Below are 21,692 nucleotides of genomic sequence, written 5' to 3'. Positions count from 1 at the left end.
CGGACACAAAGGGAGTCATTCCTCTTCTCTCCTCCTGCCTGGACTCGTAGAGCCAACCTGAGTAGAAGTAACCAATCCAATATAAAGAGTCATGTTGTGATTTATTTGTCATTTAAGTGTGCCTCTGCTCTCGGGGACATTCTCAGGTTTGGAATCTCCTGAAAGCAGCCTGAATATAGTATTGAGCTATAGTGCTCTTAATCTCAGTTATTGCTCTCCAGTTGATTCCTTGAATATATATGTAGCACTAACCCCCGAAGGAGCTGCTGGCTAGAATTAGGCTTACCGTTACCTTCTGTTCTCCTCATTTCGCGTCTAGGGGTGTCCCGTGGTAGATGGCCCAGTAACTCGAGAGACTGACAACAGATCGACCTAAAGGGATTTTATTTGCAGAACGTAGACAATAAACAGTCTCTTAAAATGGGTTCAGAGGGTTGGAAAGGAAGTTCAGGTACTCTTAAGCCCCATACACCCTATCAGATTTTCTGCTGAGTTTTTCCTTCAGATTTACCAAAACCATATAATATGAGGTCAAACCTTAGGAGTTTCAATGTGTATGCAATCAGGCAGGCCCTTCTACTACATGGTTTTGGTAAATCTGAAGGAAAAACTCAGCAGACAATCTGATAGTGTGTACGGGGCTTTAGTGTCAAAGTCAAATATTGAAGAACTTGCTTACTTTGACTGCACCCAGAGAATAGCCATTCCCAACTGGATGATCACTCAGGTTGCACAGTCCCTCTGTCACAAGGACTAGCAGCCAACAAGGTGCTTCCTCAGGAACAAGTCTCTGCCACAGACGTTGTTGTAGAACACGTAGGGAAACGAAACTTGAAGAACACTCGTAGAATACCTGGATCTTTCAGGCAGCTTGGTGATATCCACGAGACCGGATTCTGTGGGGTACTTAAGCCCTTTCAGGCTCTTACTAAGAAACCAACCCGTACGTGGTCTTCTTCTGAAGAGTCCTCCCCTGGAATGCTTGAAGTCACTGGGTCTCTCCCAAACTGGAGACGGCACCCAACCACCTCAGAATCCTTCTTTAGTTTCCTTGCCTCGGGCTAGCCAGCCCTGAGACATCAAAATCTGGTGAATCGGCACCCCAGGCCATAGCCTCCCTGGGGGCTGGTCAGGAGGACCAGGACCATGAAGTCAGTACATCATTCTGGACCAGAAACCCCCGAACCACGTGACGTCCGCATCTTAAATACCCTCTCCCAGAAAACTCCCAGAAAACACAGCGGGAGCGCCACTCCCACTGGGTGGGCTCTGAGAGAGAGTAACTTAAGCACCTAACCAGACCATAGTTCCATGCCTGCCTAAAGAGACAGTGCCCCTTGTGGCCAGGCTGAACATCTCACAGTCCAGTCAGACTGATGCTGAAGTCTAAATTTAGACAATTGTACCCAAACCAAACTGCAGTTCAGGCATAACTTTAACTTTGAAAAACGCATAGCGCATGCTCTTCAGGAGCCGCCCCTACAAATATATATATAGTGTCTGTTACTTTTCCACAGAAATATTGGAGTAAAGACAATTTCTGTGTTTTATTATCTTGGTCATTGCACTTACACTATTGCCAGGTGTGCCAAGAGGGGCCGAGACTATTATTGGGGTTGAGAGGCCGAGTACGCAACAACATAGTTAGGCAGCTCTACAATTATTTATTTATATTGTTATTAACTAATAATGTAATAATTGATAAACTTGGCTTCTCTTACATAGGGAGGTTTCCCACGACCAATGCTCTCTACTGGTGTCCATCCCTCGGTAAAGCACTGTTGAGTTTCTTTATACAGTGTCAAGAAAAAGGTTCTGAGAATGCGCCCAGCCAGTTTTCCTACTATAATCCCGGGGTAGCCCATAAGGAAGCATTCAAACACTATAAAAGGTACATCATCCCCCAGGTTTGCCGAAGGGCCTAGAGAGCAGGATAAGCAGTTTCCTTAGGGTATGCAGCCTTGCAAATCACAGGCTCCATGATGAAGGCTACATAGAAGATCATGGCTGAGCACTGAGAGACAAAACGCTCTAGGTGACTCCAACCTTGAGCATAGTGTGGCCATGTGGTTTCAGGCTTCTTATAATTTGGCACGCCTGGGAGTACATTACTTGCGGTGTCACCCCAAAGCACCTTGTCCCCAAGTTCATGACTGGTGGCTGTGGGGGTCTGTGGGCAGGAGGCTTATTGAAATCTGGAAGCCCCCAGATCCCAGCCCCCCCCATGTGAATGCATATGGGGTACAGAGTACCTCTACCTGTTCACCAAAAAAGTGTAAAAAGTGAGTAAAGACACAACACGAGTTTATGACAATTCTCCCCCCACCCCGATGTAGATCAATCACAGCATCCGCCTCACCACCGAACCCAAAAAAAGAAGGAAAAAACCTCCGGTCTCGTCATGATTGATGATGGATCTACAACAGTGGACTTTTGAATTGTCAAAAACTCTTGTTGTCTTTACTCACTTTTTGGTAAATGTGTAGGTACTTATTCACATGGGGGGGGCAGGATCTAGGGGGCCCCCTTGTTAAAGGGGGCTTCCAGCTTCCAATAAGCCTCTCTGCCCACAGACCCCCACGACCACAGCCCCAAACAGGGCTGGTGCAAGGATTTTTGAAACCTAATTTTGCTGCCGACCCCTGGCTCCACCCCTGACTCCACCCCTTTTGCCCTGCTCATGTATACCCAACATTTTTAATGAAGAATTCATCAAGTTCAGCCACACCAGCACCCATCAAATTCAGCCTCACCAGCACCCATCAATTCAGCCTACTGGCGCCCATCAATGCAGCTTCCCCAGTGCTCATCAAATGTAGCCTCACCAGCACCCATCAAATGCAGCCTCACCAACACCAATCAAATGCAGCCTCACCAGCACCCATCAAATGCAGCCTCACCAGCACCAATCAAATGCAGCCTCACCAGCACCCATCAAATTCAGCCTCACCAGCACCCATCAAATGCAGCCTCACCAACACCAATCAAATGCAGCCTCACCAGTGCCCATCAATGCAGCCTCACCAACACACATCAAATGCAGCCTCACCAACACCAATCAAATGCAGCCTCACCAGCACCCATCAAATGCAGCCTCACCAGCACCCATCAAATGCAGCCTCACCAGCACCCATCAAATGCAGCCTCACCAGCACCCATCAAATGCAGCCTCACCAACACCAATCAAATGCAGCCTCACCAGTGCCCATCAATGCAGCCTACCAGCGCCCATCAATGCAGCCTACCAGCGCCCATCAATGCAGCCTCACCAGTGCCCATCAATGCAGCCTCACCAGCGCCCATCAATACAACCTCACCAGCGCCCATCAATGTAGCCTCTGAATTTTTCATTGCCGGCATTCTTTGGTTTACAATACAACTGTTAGAGGGGAAGCCTGCTGACAGCTGAAGAGTCATTGGTTATTAAGAACCTAACTAGCTCAATTGCAACCCGCTTACAAGCAGTGCCTTTTATAATGGGGTTGCCATGATGGCACATAGGCCGACAGAAGAGGGACGTGGGCATAATGAAGCTTGGGAGAGCTTAAAGGCAGCATGGTGCAACCACTCGGTAAACATAAGAAACTCTTGATGTGGCATTGATATTGATATGACATTGATCGACCAATTGTTGCAGATATGGTCTGATGACTAAAAGGGACAAATCTGATGTTAACCTGGATTCACTCAATTCAGCTCTCTATGAGAAAGTCCATTGTGATGAAATGTGTCAGTGGTTGAGCCTAGGCATGTTCGCTGAGGATCAACTCTAATAAAGAGCGGTGCCATACTGAGGCTAAGACCGTGAGAACTGGCGCAACATCTAAAGTAAAACTCCAGTGCTGTGGTTGCCCTCCAAAGTGAGGGAAACCTTGGCTGTCACGAGAACTAGTGACCCTAATAGACAATTTTTCCCATATTCCTTTTCTGGTAACAACCCAAAATTTAGCATTTTCTGACACTTTCACTCTTGGTTATAAGGGTCACCAGGACACATAGAGAGGGGGAATCTCCCCCAACTGGGGACACAGAGAGCAATGAAGACCTGATAGGGGTTCTAATACCTCTATCCAAAACTACAAAAAATGTTTTATATACAGCAGCTTTATTAGTACCAGGATGGACCCCCTTTTGCCTTCATTCTTGGTGGCATAGATACAACAAGGTGTTGGAAACACTCCTCTGAGATTTTGGTCCATAGTGATGTAGCCAAGGGTTTGCTACTATAGTTATTATAGTTTAACAGTTTGTTGTTGTTTCAAATGAGTTTGGCTCCCTCTAGTGGCTGCTGGAATCTGGTAGGATTTTTCCTTACCCTTTGAGAAGGAATGCAGCAAAGTATTGTGGGAGATATAGTTTGCAGCAGGAAGTAACTCTGTTAGCTGGATTAGCTGGATCAGCCCGCCTCTGAGCCCACCCGCCTCTGAGGGATCTGGGAGTACAGCCCTGCTATCCTAGCAAGCGGACCGGCCTGCACTTCATAGTTGCAGCACGGCGTGGCGGCACAATCTTCACGGAGACACCAGTAGGGGATTCAGAATGGAGCCTCACAGCCATTGAGGTCTATTGTGGTGAGAGGGCACCTGCCCATTCCAGTAGAGGATACAGTATTGCTGAGTGAGTTCTTTCTACAGACTGCTGGTGAGACTTGTAGTTTCGCGGAGGTGAATCTACTTCTTCACAGGCATCCTACAGCTTGACTTTGGGGCCTTGTCTTTCTCCCCTGGGCTGTAAGGTCAGTACTGTATTGCACCCACATGTAAAGAGGAATCTACAAGTGGTGCTATTTCTGCAGTTAAAGTGGTTTGGTACCTAAAAATGAAAGTTCATGTTATTAAAATCAACAGATAGCATACTTACCTAAACGAACCCTGAAAAAAAAAATATTATTTACTTACCTTTTATTTCTGATGTTTCAGCTGACTTCCTGGTTGTCCTCCCGTGGGAGTAGGCGTGGCTATCGTCCTCGCAATGGTCCCTGGGAAATTTCCCAAGAATCCATGGGGGACAATGAAAGTTTTTCTTTCCTTGTCACTGCTCTCACTGAGCATGTGCAAGATGGAGCGGAGCATGCTGGGAGCCAGATGTCATCATATACCAGGAAGTAAATGCCTGTGGGCTTCAGACGCCCACAGTTAAAATGGAAAATGCCAGAGCAGGTTTTTATAAGTCATCCTGAGGAAAAGATTCGTCGCGCCGGGGGTCAAATAAACGCCGGACGTGGATGCCAATCGAAGGTAGCACTCGCCCACCAGTGAGACAGGTAAGAAAAAAATAAAAAAAGAGCGGAATCCCGCTTTAAGCCATCATCAGCATATCTTTTGTCCTACAGTCATTTCTTTCCCTTTGTCTCTGTGGATTACAAATACTGCAGTTTAAACATTAGGCTAGCTGAAGATATCCGGAGTTGAAAGAACTTTCACCATCTTCCTCTTTTACCAAGCATTGCTGCTCTACTTATAAGTTGAACTCTGATTTATAGCCTAGGGGGAGCCATTTGTGTATATGTTAGATTTTACACTGTGTTCTTGAATGTAACGATTATATACTGCATTTTGGTCTGTGTGTTGAGGCCTCAGTGGGAAGGTATTTAATATATGTCTTGAAGACATTGAGTACCTATCCCTCTGTGCACCTGTTCACATATACTCCTTAAAGCCTCCTATTGAAATGTATTGTAATTGTACTGTCCCCCTTCATATTGTAAAGTGCTGGGAAAACTGTTGGTGCTATATAAATCCTGTATAATAATATTGATTAACCACCTTCAGACCGGACCATTTTGCTGGTAAATGACCAGAGGTCTTTTTACAACTTGGCACTGCGCTGCTTTAACTGGTAATTGCGCGGTCATGCAATGTTGTACCCAAACAAAATTTGCGTCCTTTTCTTCTCACAAATAGAGCTTTCTTTTGATGGTATTTGATTGCCTCTGCGATTTTTATTTTTTGCGATATAAACGTAAAAAGACCGCAAATTTTGAAAAAAAATGATATTTTCTACTTTTTGTTATTAGAAAAATCCAATAAACTCAATTTTAGTCATACATTTAGGCCAAAATGTATTCAGCCACATGTCTTTGGTAAAAAAAAAGTCAATAACTGTATATTTATTGGTTTGCGCAAAAGTTGTCACATCTACAAACTAAGGTACGTTTTCTGGAATTTACGCAGCTTTTAGTTTACGACTGCCTATCTCATTTCTTGAGGTGCTAAAATGGCAGGGCAGTACAAAACCCCCCCAAATGACCCCATTTTGGAAAGTAGACCCCCTAAGGAAATTGATAAGTGGCATGTTGAGCCCATTGAATATTTTATTTTTTTGCCTCAAGCGATTGAATAATGACAAAAAAAATTATTATTTTTTTTTTTACACAAAGTTGTCACTAAATGATATATTGCTCACACATGCTATGGGCATATGTGAAATGACACCCCAAAATAAATTCTGCTGCTTCTCCTGAGTATGGGGATACCACATATGTGGGACTTTTTGGGAGCCTAGCCGCGTACGGGGCCCCGAAAACCAAGCACCGCCTTCAGGCTTTCTAAGGGCGTAAATTTTTGATTTCACGCCTCACTACCTATTACAGTTTTGAAGGCCATAAAATGCCAAGATGGCACAAAACCCCCACAAATGACCCCATTTTAGAAAGTAGACACCCCAAGCTATTTGCTGAGAGGAATTTTGAGTCCATGGAATATTTTATATTTTGCCACAAGTTGCGGGAAAATTACAAACTTTAATTTTTTTTAATTTTTTTTTCACAAAGTTGTCACTAAATGATATATTGCTCACACATGCTATGGGCATATGTGAAATGACACCCCAAAATAAATTCTGCTGCTTCTCCTGAGTACGGGGATACCACATATGTGGGACTTTTTGGGAGACTAGCCGCGTACGGGGCCCCGAAAGCCAAGCACCGCCTTCAGGTTTTCTAAGGGCGTAAATATTTGACTTCACTCCTCACTACCTATTACAGTTTTGAAGGCCATAAAATGCCAAGATGGCACAAAACCCCCACAAATGACCCCATTTTAGAAAGTAGACACCCCAAGCTATTTGCTGAGAGGCATGTTGAGTCCATGGAATATTTTATATTTTGCCACAAGTTGCGGGAAAATTACAAACTTTTTTTTTTTTTTTTTTTTTCACAAAGTTGTCACTAAATGATATATTGCTCACGCATGCCATGGGCATATGTTAAATGACACCCCAAAATAAATTCTGCTGCTTCTCCTGAGTACGGGGATACCACATATGTGGGACTTTTTGGGAGCCTAGCCGCGTACGGGGCCCCGAAAACCAAGCACCGCCTTCAGGCTTTCTAAGGGCGTTACAGTTTTGAAGGCCATAAAATGCCAAGATGGCACAAACCCCCCCCAAATGACCCCATTTTGGAAAGTAGACACCCCTAAATTTAGGGGTACACTAGTGAGACTAGGTAATAAATGGCAGGGGCCCTGAAACTATAAAAAAATAACTAACCAACCAGCGTCACCTGTAACAGTTATATGGTGATCACTGGTGAAAGGGTTAACTAGGGGGCAATCAGGGGGCTTTATGCGGTAGTATATGGGGGTCCCTGGCGCTATAAAAAGCTGCGGCGAACCTAAATACCTACCTGCCTAACTAGCGTCACCTGTGACACTAATACAGCGATCAGAAAAATGATCGCTTATTAGGCTGGGTTCACACTGGAGCGATGCGGGAACGCCACGAATCCGCGGCGGGTTCCCGCATCGCATGCCTCCCGGCGGCAGTTCACACTGCCCTATGCGAACTGCTGGGAGTGTCAGTGAAATGTTACTGACACCCCCAGATCAGTTTGCATATCGCAGTGCGATCTGCAAACTCGGATCGCATGGTGTGAACACCCATGCGATCCGATTCTGCTGCGGGCCAAAAAAAGGGTCCCGTGCGAATTTGCGGCGGGTGCGGCGGGTGTGGCGGGTGCGGCGAATGGCTGAACTCGAATCGCACAGAGATCGGATGTGATTTGCACTGCAGTGCGGTGCGAATCACATTCGTTCTCATAAACCGCTGCAATGAGAACCCAGCCTTAGTGACACTGGCGACGGGGGGTGATCACGGGGTTAAACCTTTATTGGGGGGGTTAGGGGGCACATTAGAACTAAAGGGGGCTAACCCTAACTGCCCTAACAGTTATTACAGTCACAAATGACACCAATGCAAAAAAAAAAAAAAAAAAGCAATTGGTGTCACTGTGACTGGGGGGGCAGGGGTAATTGGGGGGTGATCGAGGGGTAAAGGGGGGGTGTGAGTGTGCCTGGCATGTTCTACTGTGTGTGTGGTGTGTTGGTGCAACTCACCGATGCTCTCTCCTCGGTGCCGGAACGAAAACTACCGACACGGAGGAGAGAATACATCACTTCCTCTCCTGTGTTTACATTACAGGAGAGGAAGTGATGTCACCGGACAATTTCATTCGCCGGGAGCGATCGCGAGGGGGTGGCCATGAATGAATGGCCGTCCCCTCGTCCGGGATCGCTCCCGAACGAATACCGACCGCCGCAGGCAATGGGCGGGGGCCCGATCGGGCCCCCGACCCGCGGGAGGCAAGGGACGTACATGTAAGCCCTTATGCCTGCCCGTGCCATTCTGCCGACGTACATCGGCGTGCGGCGGTCGGCAAGTGGTTAAACAGAAAATACATAGGCCAGCCAGTCTGCGTGTTGGCAGGTGCAGTTGGCTACTTTGTCACTAGGTGGCTCTGTACCAGAATAGCATCTAGTTACAGCAGGCAGTGTCATCAGGTGCTGGGCCCCTTTAAGGTAGAGCCCCCCTGCAGGGTCAGGGCTGACTCAACACCCATATATACAGTATGTCAGATACAGAGGAACACAGACTTTCTTGGGCAGTGCTGGGTCATCTAGAGCCCAAGGCAAACATGCCAAACTGTACCCCCCCCCTTCCCAAGACCCATGAGCATTATGTGTCAGCAAAATCACCCCCTCCCCCCAAGAAAAATGAGCATAAATTTCCCCTCCCCCCAGTACAAATCCACTGCCTGTTGGAATCCCCCTTCCCAGAACAGATCTTTGCCCCCCCCCCATCACCCAAATTCCCCCAAGAAAATTAGCCCCCCCCCTCACGAAAAAAAAAACACCATTCCTAGCAAAATTCCTCTACTCTAAAATGTCCCCTCCAAGTACACATCCTCTCCCCCCACTCCAAATCCCCCCTTCTAGCACAAATTCAGAAGGCCATTTAGGCCAGGCTGGAGATCTGTGTCTAAGGCTGCTTCCCTGGAGGGTTACCAGGAGAGATCTACCTAGCAAAAAAGATGACTACAAAGGACACAGTCAAGTGAGTATTAAAGCGGAAGTCCACCGGGACTCCGCGTTTTTTTTTTTTTTTTTAAAAGCCAGCAGCTACAAATACTGCAGCTGCTGACTTTTAAAATAGTGACACTTACCTGTCCAGCGCACCCGCGATGTCGGCACCCGAAGCCGATCGCTAGGTCGTCTGTCGGGTCCTGCCGCAGCCATCTTGGGTATGGGAATCAGGAAATGGAGCCTTTCGGCTTCATTTCCCGGTTCCCTACTGCGCATGCGCGAGCCGCGCGGCGCAATCCGGACGGTCCCCGCTGCCTCTAGGAACTGTGTGTTTCCCAGCAGGCAGCGGGGCACTTGCGCAAAGGGGCGGGCAGTTGCGGAAAGGGGCGTAATCTACGCCCCTTTCCGCAGACAGCTATCCCGGAAGTGGGTGCAGTTACCTGGATTATCCAGGTAACTGCACCCCCCTCCCCCCTGAAAGGTGCCAATTTTGGCGCCGGAGGGGGGGGGGGATTCCGGTGAGCGGAGGTCCATTTTAGGGTGGACCTCCGCTTTAATTACCCCGAGTGGAGGAGAGACTGTAAGGGAGATGGCTGCTGAAGTGCGCTGCACATGCTTTCACTTGTGACTCCTGCGGACAATCCACTGAATGTGATTGACTGTGCAGTGTCGTGTCACTCCAGAATGTATGTCCTTGTGATGTGACTGGAATGCCGTTTCCTGAATATCACCAGTGAAGGGCAGTTATGCCGCGTACACACAATCAAATTGTCTGGCGTACTTAGTCCGATGAAACCCATTTCACCGGACAATCCGATCGTGTGTGGGTTTCAGCTGACTTTTCCAGCGTGAAGTCCGGCGGACTACGAAAGTATTTTTGCACTCCAATCTTCCCGTCGGACTTGGGTTTCAGCGGACAATACGTTCGTGAGTATGCTAGTCCGGCGGACTAAGAATGACGCATGCTCAGAAGCAAGTACGAAAAAGGAAGCTATTGGCTACTGGCTATTGAACTTAATTTTTCTAGTCCCGTCGTACGTGCTGTACGTCATCGCGCTAGCAAACCCTGGACTTTCTGTGTGTCCGTGTGTGGCCAAGTCCGTTCGGTAGAAAGTCCGCTGGATTGTTTGCTGGACTTAGTACGCCGGACAATTCGCTCGTGTGTAAGCAGCATAAGACTACTTCTTGTGTGGACATTCCTTCCTTGGGTATACAAAGGCCTATGGCCGGGAATGTCGTGTTGCTCTAGGAATCCCTAGGAACCTCAGGAGGAACTTGGTGGAGAAACACTGATTGCGAAATGTATGGCCAGTTTAAATGACACTAACTTTAGGGGAACTTTGGGCAGGCAGCCATGTAGGTAACGCCAACTACAGAAAATAAGGATTAACACACATATGGAAAGTCAACCTGATGGACCTAAATATCACATTTATTGTATGTTGTTATAACAGAAGCCATGATTGTGGTATCCTCTAACATTAGTGGTCATTGTAGAAGTGCTCTGTTACATTATTGATTCATGGAAAGTTGCCCTCATTTGCGTTGGTGGTCAGTGTAGGTGGTAGTAGATCAATCCACTAATACCCAGTTCTCAACCTCTGGAAGAGCCCTGGTACAGAAACACTGATTGCAAAATATATGGCCAATTTGAATGCCACAAATTTTAGGGCAACTCTGGGCAGGCAGCCATCCATAGAAAAAAAAGAATTCTCATGCACTAGAGAAATGTCAACTCATTTAACCTAAGTGGCACATTTATTATGTGTTGTTATAACAAAAGCCACGATTGTGGTGTTCTCTAACATCAATGTTCATTGTAGAAGTGCGCCTTACATTGGCGATTAATGGAAAGTTGAACCCTTTCATCGGTGGTCAGTGTAGATGATAGATCCATCTACTATTGCTTAGACATGTGTGATTCGTTTTGTACGCATTTCTGGAAATTCGTACATTCGTATGAATCTGAAATATGAATTTTTATGCATGCGAATTCCGTACGAAATACGAAATCTCGTTTACGAATTTCGGATCCAAATTCATAACAAAAATTCATAATTGTTCCGAAAAAATTAACAAACCTAAAAGTTAAAATCCCAGGAAGTCAGCACAGGGATGGTGGGAACCCTATGGGGAATTTCTATGCTCACGAATTTTATACAAAATACGAAATTTCGTTAACGAATTTTGGATACAAATTGGAAGAATTGTGACTGGTATTTTGTTCACCAATAAGAGGAAGTCAGTACAGCACAGGGATGGTGAGAACCCCTCATAATGGGCACAGCGGGTGTACACTCAGACCCGGGAACTCGGCACAGGGATGGTGGGAACCCCTCATAATGGGCACAGCGGGTGTACAGACCCGGGAACTCGGCACAGGGATGGTGGGAACCTCTCATAATGGGCACAGCGGGTGTACAGACCCGGGAACTCAGCACAGGGATGGTGGGAACCCCTCATAATGGGCACAGCGGGTGTACACTCAGACCTGGGAACTCAGCACAGGGATGGTGGGAGCCCCTCATAATGATAAATTCATCGTAACAAACTTTCGTTATTTTAACGAAAAGTTTACGAATCTAGCGAAAATTTGTATTTCGTACGAATCTGAATTGAATTTCGTACACGAATTACGAAATACTATTTTTTTTTCCTACAAAACGAAACGAAATTAAACAAACACATTTTTTGACGGCACCCATGTCTACTATTACTTATTGCCCAAGGAATCCCTAGGAACATCAGGAGGAACTCTGTTGGAGAAACGCTGATTGCAAAATTCATGACCAGTTTGAATGGCACTAACTTTAGGTGAATTCTGGGCAAGTGGCCGTGTACTGTAGGTAAATCCAGCTATGGAAAATGAGGATTAACACATATTTGAGAACAATCAACCTGATGGACATAATATCACATTTATTGTATGTTGTTATAATAGAAGCCATGATTGCGGTATCCTTTAACATTAGTGGTCATTGCAGAAGTGCCCCTTACATTGCCGAGGCGATTAATTGAAAGTTGCTCCTTGTATTGGTGGATAATGTAGGTGGTCGATCAATCCAGCATTTCTCTTTGCTCAAGGAACCCCTGGAAACTTTAGGAGGAACCCTGGTGGAGAAACGCTGATTGCAAAATCTATGACCACTTTAACCACTTCCCGACCAGCGCACGACAATGTACGTCGACAGAATGGCACGGGCAGGCATATTGGCGTTCAGGTACGTCCAATATTCAATGCCGCCCTGCCAGCAGCGCGCTCCCGCGCTGGTCGGGACCCCCGTGAGTCCGGTCGCGGGACCCGCGGACTCGATCGCCGCGGGCATCCCCGCGATCGTCTCACGGAGCGGCCGAATGGAGGAAATGCCGTGTAAACAGCATTTCCTGACAGACTCCATGGCAGCCTACGTGTGGGTTTAGTCCCACCTCCATTACCCTATAGGACGACACTCCCATAAATCTTTGCTCCCTGCCACAGGCCGTGTTCTTTTTTTGTCCTCCTCCATAGGACTTAACATGTGTCTTTTTACCCTGAAGACTTACTTTTTTCTGCGTTACGGACCGGCCGTGCGACTTGGAAGTCGCAAATTTCCAATAAGCTCTAGCTACTAGCGGAGTATGGAAAAGGGGCATATGGAAGAGGCGCTGAAGAGGTGTATGCCTGGTCACTGGCAGGTGAAACCGCGTTTTAAGTCGTGAACCTTGCTACTAGCAGGTGACTGTTCGCCCCCAACCTCCCCCCCTCTCAGAAGTCCGGCATGTGTGGGGTCCTACCTCGGCTGGTGTCCGTCTACTGGAGTGGTGAGCCGTTTTCTTTCCATGGCAGCCTTTATTTGTCTGTTGTCTGCTTTCTTTTTTGTGCAGTGTCCCTCCGTTTTTCATCTCCCCATACAGCGCCGTGCGGTGTATCTGGCTTGATTGGGCAGCTGGTTTCCGTGCGCCCAGTTACTTCCTCGTTCGCCGCTCGGTCGTTCTGCGCATGCGCGAGACCGGAGCGAGGATGAGGCTTGGTTCGCGCATGCGCGATGCGGGCTTCGCGCATGCGCACTAGCGTTTTAGTGACGAAAATCGTGACGTCATTATGGCGGCGAATTTAAAAACGGAAAACAGCTGGTAGTATCCCTGGGATGTTTGTGAAGCCTGCAGCATCATTCCTGAGCTTTGATTCTTCTGTTTTAAGGTATGTGTCTTTATGGGATCAGTTTTTTCTCTGCCGCCTTAGCTGTTTTCTGTATTTAAATTAGGCTGTTTTTTCTCCAGCCCTGATGGATCCTGTGGATGCCTCACCGCCTGCTAGTGGCCAGCCCCCTCGGAGAAGGTACTTCTTTTGGGGTTACCTGCCGGGGGGGGGGGGGAAGCAGTGGAACATTAGGGAATGTTCCACTAACACTGCTGGTTTGTTCTACAGCCCTTCTAGGTCTACTCAACGACGAAGCTCTCACCGAGGAAGTGACTCGTCTAAGTCCCACCGCCGGCATTCCTCTTCCAGGTCCAGACGACATGATTCTCCTGCGAGAACCAGTCTCCGTAGCCGGGAATCTTCCCGCCCTTCAACAGCTCGCCCAAGTCACGGAGCTGAAGGTGTATGCTGGGGGTGCAAGACGCAGGTTCCTGCTGACAAGTCCCTTTGTGATGACTGTTATATCAAAGCGACGGGTGAAAGGAGTGACTCTGACCAACAGCTAAGGTCTATGGTGGAAAGATTGGTTAAGGACAGTCTTAAGAAGTTTGAAGCCCCCCAGTTGTCTCCCATAGAGTCTCCAAGGTCTCCGGGGAGGGATGCTCAGGTCCAGGACACTTGGGATTCCTCGCTGCCTAGCCATCCATCTGCTGTCCTTTCAGAGAGTGAATCTGAGGAGGAAGAGTCTGGTTCAGGTTTTGACTTTGCCCTGCTCCCTCCCTTGGTCAAAGCCATTAAGGAAACACTGAACTGGGAAGAGCCGGTAGTTGCCCCGGCAAAACAAAGAAAATGTTTCAAACAATTGAGGAATGAGCGTATTAGCTTCCCCTTCCTCTCAGAACTGGGAGAAGTGATTTCAGATGAGTGGAGTAAGGTAGAGAAAAAGAATTCTCTTCTATCTAAGATTCAGAGACTTTATCCTTTCAAGGAAGAAGAGGTTAAGAATTTGGAGTCTCCCCCTCTAGTGGACGCAGCGGTAATGCGATTGGGCAGGCATGTGACCCTTCCCCTGGAAGACACAGTCTCTTTTAAGGACGCTTTGGATAGGAGAATTGATTCTGACCTAAAGCGGATCTACCTTACGGCTGGCATGGCCTGTAAGCCGGCTTTGGCCTTAGTGGCTCTGTCTAGAGCATTGGAGGTTTGGTCCAATAATGTTGATGATTCACTCAGGAATGTTTCTGAAGATCTGGCCAGGAGTTCTCCCATTCAGGAAATGAGACTGGCTTCAGCTTTCCTGGGAGAAGCCTCGATCGACATTATCCGTCTGGTGGCTCGAATTATGCTCTCATCTGTAACTGCCAAGCGTGCCCTTTGGCTCCGTCCTTGGTTGGCCGATCCTGCTTCTAAGCAGGTTTGGTGTCGTATTCCTTTTGACGGTTCTTCCCTTTTCGCCAATAAGCTGGATAGTGCCATAACTCGAGCCACTGGGGGAAAGTCGGGGTTTCTTCCCCAGGATAGACGCCTGCAGAGTCAAAGAGGATCGTTCCCTAGGAAGCAGGTTTAAGATCGTGCTAGGGAGGCACGCACTTATAGGCCTGGACGAGAATTTTCCAGATCTTGGAGGTCCAGACAGACATCTCTCAAGAAGTCTGCGAAAAGCAGTTCAATGGGGGAGAAGGAGCCGACTAAGTCCTTTTGAGATCAAGCCCGTCCAGGCGGTCTGGGTAGGAGCACGTTTGTTCCACTTTCGACACGTTTGGGCGGCCTTGATCCAGGATTTTTGGACCGTCAAGACGGTTTCCTCTGGACACACGTGGACGTTCAGCAGTGTACCCAAACTCAAGTGTGTTCCCACATCCATTCCAAAATCGGAAGAAAAAAGACAAATTCTTCTAGCTTACATAAAATCTTTATTGGATCAAGGCACCGCTATTCCTGTTCCAGATGTCCAGCGCGGCAGGGGAATGAATTCACCTCTTTTCCTGGTCCAGAAGAAGAACGGTACATGGAGACCCGTAATAGACCTGACGCATCTAAATCGCTACATAAAAAAGGAAAAGTTCAAAATGGAAACGCTGTCCACGATTCAACAATCAGTGCAGCCAGGGGACTGGCTTGTCTCAATAGACCTCAAAGACGCCTATTTTCACGTCCCAGTGGCCACAGAGTTCCAACAGTTTCTTTGTTTTTCCATTGGCCAGTTCCATTTACAGTTTACTTGCCTTCCTTTCGGTCTGTCAACCTCCCCTCGCACTTTCTCGAAAGTCCTTCTGGCAGTCGTAGCCTTGTTGAGAGTCAGAAAGATCCGGATTCATCATTATCTAGACGATCTGCTTCTTCTCGCTCAGGACAAGGATTGTCTCTTGAGCCACAGGGATCAAGTCATTGCAACCCTCAAAGAATTCGGTTGGCTCCTGAATTTAGAGAAGAGCCAGTTGGTTCCTACACAGTCTCTCGTGTTCCTCGGCGCCCTGTTCAACACGGCAAGAGGTACCATCTCTCTGCCCGAGGAGAAGATTGCAGTAATACGAGACAGGATCCACCTACCTCTCTCCTCATCTCGTCTCAGTGCTCTTCATTGCCTAAAGATCATAGGCACCATGGTGTCTACTATACCGATGGTGAAGTGGGCACAATGGAGGATGCGCCCCTTTCAGGTGGGGTTTCTCCGTCAATGGTCGGGAGAGAAGGCCCAGTCCATCGAAGTTACTCAGACCATGAGAGGTTCCCTCCTTTGGTGGCTTCGTCGGGAGAATCTACTGAATTGTCATTCTCTTCTGCCAATCAAATGGATCTCAGTGATGTCAGATGCCAGCAACAAAGGCTGGGGGGCACATTGTCTTTCGGAAGTGGCTCAGGGCATTTGGGACTTTCCCTCTCGGGGAATAGTGTCGAATGTGTTGGAACTACGAGCAGCCTTCCTAGCGCTGTTGGCGTTTCCACATCTGATAGTGGGTGCATCCGTAGTCCTCAGGCTGGACAATACGACTGCGGTCGCATACGTGAGGAAGCAAGGGGGCACCAGAAGTCGGTCTTTGCTGAAGGAAGTGGATCCAATAATGCGTTGGGCCCAGAGGAACCTGTCCAACATAACAGCAGCCTATGTACCCGGAGTCCTCAATGTCCAGGCGGACTTTCTATCACGAGTCCACTTGGACAACAACGAATGGACCCTTCACGAAGAATTGTTCCAGTGGGTTCTATCCCTGGGGATGTCTCCAGAAGTGGACCTATTCACCTCTCGTTTCAACAAGAAGCTAACAAGGTTCTATTCAAGGTTCAAGGATCAGCAGGCCTACGGGATTGATGCCCTAACAGAGCAATGGCGATTCCACAAGGCATATGCCTTCCCTCCAATGCCAATCATCTTCCAATTCCTGAAGAGACTCAGATGGGAAGGAGTAGAAGTATTGGCAATAATCCCGTACTGGCCCAACAGGCCCTGGTTTCCTCTCCTATCCCTCCTCAGCTTTCGGGACCCGGTTAATCTTCCGTCCAGGCGGGACCTTCTCTCCCAAGGGTCGGTTCTCCATCCATGTCCGGCTCAACTCCGGTTGAAGGTCTGGTTCTTGAGAGGGGAAGGCTGGAAGCTCTAGGGTGTCCTAAGGAAGCCATCCCCACTCTCCTAAGTGCAAGGAGAAGAAGCACTAATAAAGTATATGAACGAATCTGGGCCAAGTTCGTTTATTATGTGTCCTCCAGAACCAGTTCCTATGTTTCACCCACATTTCAAGATGTGTTGGGGTTCCTGCAATCAGGTTTGGACTTACCTCTATCAGTTAGCTCCCTTCGGGTTCAAGTTTCAGCTATTTCTGCTTTTACAGGGGTTCAGTGGGCCAAGCATGCCCTTATTCAGCAGTTTTTTAAGGGTGCAGTAAGATTGAGACCCCAAAGAAAACCCAGATTCCCTAAATGGGATCTACCTCTAGTCCTGGACTTCTTTTCTCTGCTCAGTAAGGATCTCTCCATCCGAGAACTTACCTTGAAAACTGCGTTCCTGGTGGCGGTCACCTCAGCGAAACGAGTTTCGGAAATTCAAGCTCTGGGAGTCAAGGAGCCTTTTCTAACCTTTTTTCCGGACAGAGTGGTCCTAGTTCCAATGTTGGGGTCAAACCCTAAGGTCACTTCGGTCTTCCATGATAATCAGGAAATCTCTCTACCCTTATTCAGATCCTCGGATTCCTCAGAAATTCATCCTCTTGACGTTAGACGCTCTTTAAAGCTCTACTTGGAAGCTACAGCTCCGTTCCGGCAGTCGGACTTCCTGTTCGTTCTGTTCTGTGGAAAGAACAAGGGCACTAGAGCATCAGTCAGGGCAATTGCGGCATGGATAGTTCAAGCGATCCAGTGGGCATACAGAGAAAAGGGCTTGGCTCCGCCTCAGGCGGTGACGGCACATTCGACCAGAAGTCTTTCTACCTCGTGGGCAGCTTCTCGCCATGTGGCTCCAGACGTGATATGCAGGGCAGCCTCGTGGTCTTCCATTCACACCTTTATGTCTCATTATTGTGTTGAGCCGGCGGCTTTATCCTCAGTTGATTTTGGAGTTAAAGTTTTGTCAGTTGACGGTGTCAAATAAATCTTTGTTAAGCAGCATTTTTTGCCCACCCGGGTGTGTCTTGGCGAGTTATTTCCCACACGTAGGCTGCCATGGAGTCTGTCAGGAAAACGGAAAATTTATGTCAAATGCTTACCGTAATTTTCCTTTCCTGATGGACTCCATGGCAGCAGGAGTTCCCTCCCAAATGTCTGGAGTAGGATAGTTACCGAACACGGCCTGTGGCAGGGAGCAAAGATTTATGGGAGTGTCGTCCTATAGGGTAATGGAGGCGGGACTAAACCCACACGTAGGCTGCCATGGAGTCCATCAGGAAAGGAAAATTACGGTAAGTATTTGACATAAATTTTCCGTTTTCTCCATTCTGCCTAGCAACTAGTGACGCTGATCTCTGCTCCATGTGATTGGAGCAGAGATCAGTGTTCACTAAATGAAAGCCCAACCCCCCCACAGTTAGTAACACACCCCTAGGAACACTTAACCCCTACACTGCCACCCACTGGTTAACCCCTTCACTGCCAGTGTCATTTACACAGGAATCACTGCATTTATATAGCAGTGATTACTGTATAAATGACAATTGTCCCAAAAATGTGTCAAAAATGTCCGATGGGTCCCCCACAATGTCGCAGTCATAATTAAAATCGCTGATCGCCGCCATTACTAGTAAAAAAAAAAAAAATAATAAAAAATTATTAATAAAAATGCTATAAAACTATCCCTATTTTGTAAACGCTATAACTTTTGCGCAAACCAATCAATAATCGCTTATTGCGATTTTTTTACCAAAAATATGTAGAAGAATACGTATCGGCCTAAACTGAGGGAAAAAAATGTTTTTTTATATATTTTTGGGGGATATTTATTATAACAAAAAGTAAAAAATAATGCGTTTTTTTCAAAATTGTCGCTCTATTTTTGTTTATAGCGCAAAAAATAAAAACCGCAGGGGTGATCAAATACCACCAAAAGAAAGCTCTATTTATGGGAAAAAAAGGACGTCAATTTTGTTTGGAAGCCACGTCACACGACCGCGCAATTGTCGGTTAAAGCGACGCAGTGCCGAATTGCAAAAAGTGGTCTGGTCTTAAGCCAGCAAAATGGTCCGGTCTGCAAATGGTTAAATACCACTAACTTTAGGGGGATGCTGGGCAAGCAGCAATGTTGGTAACTCCAACTACATAAAATGAGGTTTAATGCACATTTGAGAAGTCAACCTGATGGACTCAGATGTCACATTTATTATGTGTTATTACAGAAGCCATGATTGTGGTATCCTCTAACATTAGCGGTGACAGACCTAGGCGGGACAGGGGCTTTTGGAGGGGACTGAATGCTAGCCTCTTGCTAACGATCATGGGTCCTGGCATTTGGGGGGAACGGTGCTCTTTGTGAGCCATATGCCTGAGGACCCTTGAGGTGGTGTTACTTTGGATTCAGGTCCATATCCCCCCCCAAGACACACAGACTCTAGGAACCCTGTATATGACATATTAGAAATAGTGACTGATTCATACTCCAGCCACCTGTCTGTTGTCTTCTATAATGTAAATGGGTCTAGTCCGGCTTGCCACAGCTTCTAAGAATCTTTCACCCATTGTTGTTTGTGCTAATTAACCCTGCAATTGTATGAAGGAGTTCTGTGTTGAGATGTATGATAATGTGTAGTGTAGTTAGGGAGTCACATCGGCTGTTTTAAGGGATTAGTTAATTAGCTCATGTTAATTAGGTTTCTGGTTACAGGTGTATTGTTAGAGTAATATCAGCAGGAGGGGGGGGGACCTCCTCCTCTTCTACTGTATATAAGAATTGTAGTCTGGTTCTAATAAAGAGTCCATGTTCAGCAACTAAACAAGTATCGTCTTTTTTTGTGCTTGTGAGCGGTTGGAATATCTGATATCTATATGCAGACTGGGAGGAAGTGGTATATGATGAAAGCACTCAAGCGGAGTGTGGGACGTTTCGTTACAGCCCCTTTCATTGGTGATTAATGGAAAGTTGCTCCTTGTATTGGTGAATGATGTAGGTGGTGGGTCAATCCAGCATTTCTCTATAAGAAAAACAGAACTGGAAGGCGCACCTTCCAGTTCTGTTTTTCTTGTAGTTCCTTTCGGATTACCCCTTCTGAGGAAGGCAGCATCCACTCAGTTTTGCATACCATTATATACCTTTCACACCAACATTTTATCTGATATCTGTTACTCCACACCTTGGAAGACCTATTAGCGCTGGAAGTGACTGTGTTTGCAGCATTTCTCTATGCTCAAGAAACCCTTGGGAACTTTCTAGAGGAACCCTGGTGGAGAAACGCTGATTGCTGAATGTATGTCCACTTTGAATACCCCTAACTTTAGAGGAACGATTGGCAAGCAGCAATGTAGGTAACTCCAACTACAGAAAATGAAGATTAACACACATTTGAGAAGTCAACCTGACGAACTCAGTGTCACATTTATTATGTGTTGTTGTCCCTTTGCGTTGGTGGTTATTTTATGTGGTAGATCAATCCACTAATACTCATTGCTCAGTAGGGTTGCCACCTGTTTGGGATTCACCCGGACAGTTTGGGTTTTGAATCATGTGCACCTGAAACCCGGACACAATATTCAGACAGGAATGTGGCTTAGAACAGGGCCCCATAGGAGGGTGAGGGGGGCACTATGCATGCCACATTACTATTCTCTTTGGAGTGCCAAAAGGTGTCCCAGGCCTGTTACAATCCTATAGATCAGGGGTCTCCAAACATTCTAAAGAAAGGGCCAGTTTAATGTCCTTCAGACTTTAGGGTGTCCGGACTGTGCCCAGTGGGAGTAAACAATGCCCGATCTTTGGTATTATGGGCAGAAACAGTTGGTGTCCATGGGAGGAAATGTGCCCAATTTTTGTTGCAGTTAGAAGAAATGAGGCCCAATCGTTGATGTCAGTGGAAGGAATACTGTCCATTGTTGGTGTCAATGGTAGGAATAATGACTCAAGGACCCGATAAAGGCAAGCAAAGGGCCGCAGTTTGGAGACCACTGTTATAGTGTATAAAATATATATTTTTGCTAAAGTGTTCGGGTTTGGCTTGAAGAAAAAGTGGTAACTCTACTGCTCAGCCTCTGGAGGAACCCTGGTAGAGAAACACTGATTGCAAAATGTATGGAGGATTTGAATGCCACAAATTTTAGGGGAACACTGGGCAGGCATCCATGTAAGTAACGCCATCCGCCTAAAAAAATAATTACTATACACTAGAGAAAAGTCAACTCATTTGACCTAAATGTCACATTTATTATGTAATGTTATAACAGAAGCTGTGATCTGTGGTCATTGTAGAAGTGCCCCTTACATTGGCAATTAATGGAAAGTTGCCCCCTTTCATTGGTGGTCAGTGTAGGTGGTAGATCAATCTACCATTGATCATTGCTTTAGGAATCCCTAGGAACCTCAGGAGGAACCCTGGTGGAGAAACGCTGATTGCAACATTTATGACCTCTTTGAATACCACTTACTTTAGAGGAACTCTGGGAAAACGGCCATGTAACCTCCATCCACAGAAAAAAAGAATTTCCATACATTAGAGTAGGGGTCTCCAAACTGCGGCCCTCCATTTGTTAAGGAACTACAATTCCCATCATGCTTAGTCATGTCTGTGAATGTCAGAATCTTACAATGCCTCATGGGATGTGTAGTTCCGTAACAGCTGGAGAACCTTAGTTTGGAGATC

The sequence above is a fragment of the Lithobates pipiens genome, unplaced genomic scaffold (genome assembly GCF_037356315.1).
Source record: "Lithobates pipiens isolate NorthernLeopardFrog02 unplaced genomic scaffold, aLitPip1_a1.2 Scaffold_94, whole genome shotgun sequence".
NCBI lineage: Eukaryota > Metazoa > Chordata > Amphibia > Anura > Ranidae > Lithobates > Lithobates pipiens.
This window is presented reverse-complemented; position numbering follows the sequence as displayed.